Raw genomic sequence first — 4,726 nt, 5'->3', positions numbered from 1 at the left:
CTACCTTTCAGAAAGTGGTTGTTTTTCTGTTTCCAGAATTGCTGTTCTTCTTCTCTTCAATCTGCCGATGGATTTTCAGGTGTTTGCAATCTTTAGATAAGCTATCTAGCTGATCTCCGGCTAGCTGAAGCAGTCTCAGCCTGCTACTTCTCCGCCATCTTGACTCCTCCTCCTATTAGTGCTTTTATTAGCTGTCTGTGAACTAAGAATTGTTCTGGTGGATTTTATCATCATATAAAGTCTCTCTTCACCTATAGCAATGCTGTTAGCCTAACCATTCTGTATGCTTAGGATAGATATATTAGTTTAGTGTTAGCCTACTATGACTTTTCCTTTCAACTTTCCTGTATTCTTAATTTTAAGTTGTGTCTCTAGTAACAGCATATATTTGGATTTTTTAAAAATCACTATGGTAGTACCTATCTTTCAATTAGACTATTAATTATATTTACACTTGACATCTTTTCTGAAATACTTGTGTTGAAATCTACATTATCCTACTCGGTTTCTAGTATTCTATCTCCTATTGATTCTTTTTTCCCTCGTCCATGCCGTCTTTTAGAAAAATGTCAACAATTTTTGTTCCAGTGTTCTCCTGTATTAGACGTTGGTTATCCTTTCCTTTTCTCCCCCCATTTAAGCTGTTACCATAGAGATCAGAACATTCATTCTTGACTTATTAAAGATTAATATAAATTAGTACTTTTTTAGTATCCTAGATAATGAAAGGTCTAAATATTTTAAATCCATTTACCCTGTTGTGCTATTGTTTTCATGTAATTTATTTCACCTACATGACTTAGTTTAGCTTCTACCTTCTCCCCTCACCCCAAAGAGATCCTAGAACAAGAATTAGCTTTCAGAGTTTATTTGGAAATTGGTCCCAGAAGGAAAGTGATCAAGTGGGGAAGGAAGAAAAGTCAACAGAGTCTATCTTAATGATCAGGTCACTGTTGGGAGGCTTAAATATGTTCAGGGCTGTACTGGGTTGAGTGGATTAACCATTCATGCTGCTTCCACTGTTTATTACATTCTCAATGTCTATTAGTCTATTTTTCAGTACCAAAATGTGCATTTGACTTTTTTTTTTAAATTAATTCCAGTTTTCTGGTAAAATCCAGATGATGAGATGAAGAACTTTAACAGAGACCTGTAGCATATTAAGCTGTTACGCTCCAGCCTATTTCTACCTCCAGTATTGGCACCATGTGTTTGTTCTGCGTCTGTTGTTCACTTTTCCTCTTTATTTTCATTTGTTTGGTTCTACCATTGTGTGAAGCTCTGGATTATGCTATCTTCCTCCAGAGAGCATTTGCTTTTCCTCTGATAAACAGAACAAACACTGATCTCCTTCAGCTATTCAAGTGTGTGTCTGAACCACTATAAACCCTTTGCTTTGCTTCCTACGTTGTGGTTTTTCACAGGGCTTGACTGAATCCTGCACTATATTCCTTTTTAACAGGCCTTGAATTTCAGTTTTTCTTTCCTTTTCATCTGATTACTGAAAATTTTGTAAATTCTGCTCAAATTTCTGAACTGAAGGTTTCTAGTTTCCCACTTGATGCAGTTTAGAAATCAGAAAGTGCCAGAAAGGGAAGAGAAGCAGAGAAGCTAGGGCGCACTTTAAAACATTTCTTTTTTCATTGGAAGGTTGGGCCCTAAAAATCTTGTATAAAATGGTTTTCTTACTCTTAAAATAGCTATTTGCTTCTTTGCATGTATTCAGTTTTGATGTATTTGTTTTTGATGGAATCACTGGTTTAAAGCAAGTTGTTCTCTCACAGCCAGAAGCCAGATTATTGTGTTAAGGTGAAAATTCTAATTTATTGTATGGTCTTAGTGAATAACACCAGCAGTAAATGTTGAGAGTCTCTGGGGATTTTTGCTTCCCTGTAATTAGTAATACCCTAAGTATAGATGCCATATTTTTTTATGAAGGTGGAAATAACAAGGAGGAAAATGTGTATAAGCCTCAGCAGCTTATGAGTATAAAATCTACCCTTTTTTATCTTTCCCCGAATTACTAAAGTGTCCCAGGTGATGATCTCTTTTAATCAATTAACAATTTAATTATTTCAATTAAAGCTAAAGTTTTAAAATATATATTAATTTTTTTGTTCCTCTGTGCTCAGAGCTATTCTAAGCATTAAGAACTAAGAGCTATAAATGGGGAAGGTTGAAGTGAGCAAAAAAAAGATATATGATAAATAGTCCCTATTACCAGTGAGTTTATAACCATTTGGATGGAAAAGACTAACAAGTATAAGAAATCAGTGAACAAATAAAATGTGAATTACATCACATTGATAATAAGTGTAAAGGAATAATAATATGAAAAAGATTCACAGGGACAATATCTAATGAGGTAATAGGGCCAATATTGTGATAAAGTTACTTGGTAATTTGCTACCAAAATTTCTACTAAGATTAGTTAGTCTCATATATTTTATGATATCCTCAGAGGAAAAGAGCTAATTTATGCAACATGTTTATTCTTATAATCCATCATAATCACCATTACAAGTCCCAGAATGAGAAACTATACATGCATGTCCACACAGAAAATATTCTAGTCAATGAAAAGACTCTAGGAACAAATTCTCTTTTTATGAGGTTACCATTCTCAGGCAAAGAACAGATTAGGAACATTTACTAATAAAATTGTTTTTATTTTTATGCAAATATGATGTGAAATTAGTTTGTTCATGACACTTTTCACAAGGAAACTGGACAATTTTGTGTGCTGGTATTCTGTTTTGTTGTTTTGGCTAAAGATATCAAAGGACTAAATTGTCTTAAGTCATTTTTAAGATTACACACTTTTATTTTCATTTTTACTTATGATTTTACTCCAAAGAAAACTAACAATAATAATACATCAATGTTATTTTTTTAAAATCACAATAAGAACATGAAATTTAAATAGTGGATGCTTTATAAAAAGTATCAGGTATTTTTATAATACAGCCATTATTTTTAACAGAAAAATCTGTTTATTCTGAAGCATAACTAGGTTGGATAGCATGATAAAAACATCAGTTATAAATGAATGCACTGACACAGCATAATGCTAAGTGCTATAGCAAAAAAGTGAGATAGAGTCTATCTATATGTGAATATATATATATATATATAATATATATACACACACAAATATTACAAAAAATATCACAGTGCTTTAAGAACCATAATAAAATATATGAAGCACTGCTTTAAAGTCTAGTTAATATAAGTAACAACTATTATAAGACATAATGGGAAAAAAAAACTTTAATAAGCAACAAAATAGCTGAAGTACTAAAGACAAGCTTAACAAGTAATGGACACCATTTATAAGAAGAAAACTTTAAAATACTGAACAACACAAAAGAAGATTTTCATTTAAACCAGCAGAAAGTTCTGCCATATTCTTGAATAGAAAAAATCAACAACATAATGAAGTCAAAGCTCCTAATATTAATCTTATCAATTGGTTGGCCAAATTCACACAAAAATTCTAGGAAAAAAAACATAATAAATACTGCCTTTGTAATTTATTAAACCACATTATGAAACTAACTATATGAAAACAGAGTGGTATGTGCTTATAACTAGAAAAAAAACAGAATAGAAAATGCACCTAAATCTATCAAATCATTTGATAAAGAGAGCACTTCAATTTAAGTTAAAAAAAAATTAGTTACTAAGTAAATTAAACTGAGTCAATAGCAAGCCATTTTGGAAAAAAAAACACATAAATTTGAACTCCTGCCTCATATACAATAAATTCCAGATGGATGAAAGAATTATAAATGAAAAATTAATCATAAAGTATTGGTGGCAAAAAACTAAAGCACATAGAATTCTTTTATAATCTCAGAATGGTGAAAGCCTCTTAACCATTGCAAATAACTCTAGAAGCCTTGAAGTAACATATTGGCAAATTCAGCTATATAAAATATAGTTTTTCTGCCTGAAGAAAAAAAATAAACAAATCAAAAGGCAAGTGGCAGTGCTCACTTCGGCAGCACATATACTAAAATTGGAATGATACAGAGAAGATTAGCATGGCCCCTGCGCAAGGATGACATGCAAATTCGTGAGAGACTATGGACTCTGAAAAACAATCTGAGGGGTTTGAAGTGGCGGTGGGGGTGGGAGGTCGGAGTACCAGGCGGTGGGTATTATAGAGGGCACGGATTGCATGGAGCACTGGGTGTGGTGAAAAAATAATAATACTGTTATGCTGAAAATAAATAAATAAATAAAAGGCAAGTGGCAAATGGGGAAAAAATTGCAACTTATATCACGAATTATTCATTTTCCTAATGTGGAAGCATTCATACCAATTAATAAGAAAATAATTGAAAACAGATGAAAATTTGCAAAGCACATGAAAAAACAAATTACAGAAAATGATATACAAATATTTAACTCCTGAAAATATGAAAAGACACTTGATCTAATTTATAATAAAGAAAATATACAATTATAATTTTGTAAGATATAATTTTCACTTACACATTTTGGCAAATATTATAAAATTTGATAACATAGAGGCACTTTCATACTTCTTGCTAGAAGTATAAGTTGGTACAATGACATGCAAGGCAATTTAGCACTATTTAGAAAAAAGTTTCAAAAATAATGATTATCTTTTGCTCTTATCTGTATTCTGCTATTGGAAATTTATCCTATATATGTATCCACACATGTTTAAAATAATTTATGCTTAATTACTCACTGA

General features: G+C 31.6%; 1 non-coding gene across 1 annotated transcript; it reads left to right on the top strand.

Moving 5' to 3' along the window:
- The first annotated feature begins 3,991 nt into the window (after positions 1-3,991).
- On the top strand, positions 3,992-4,098 carry LOC116575649. The gene has a single exon (XR_004279888.1). It is a non-coding gene; the product is annotated as a U6 spliceosomal RNA (small nuclear RNA).
- The last annotated feature ends 628 nt before the right edge of the window (positions 4,099-4,726 follow it).

The sequence above is a fragment of the Mustela erminea genome, chromosome 16 (genome assembly GCF_009829155.1).
Source record: "Mustela erminea isolate mMusErm1 chromosome 16, mMusErm1.Pri, whole genome shotgun sequence".
In the NCBI taxonomy this organism is placed as follows: Eukaryota; Metazoa; Chordata; class Mammalia; order Carnivora; family Mustelidae; genus Mustela; species Mustela erminea.
The sequence above is the reverse complement of the archived record's forward strand: the minus strand, read 5'-3'. Positions and strand labels throughout refer to the sequence as shown.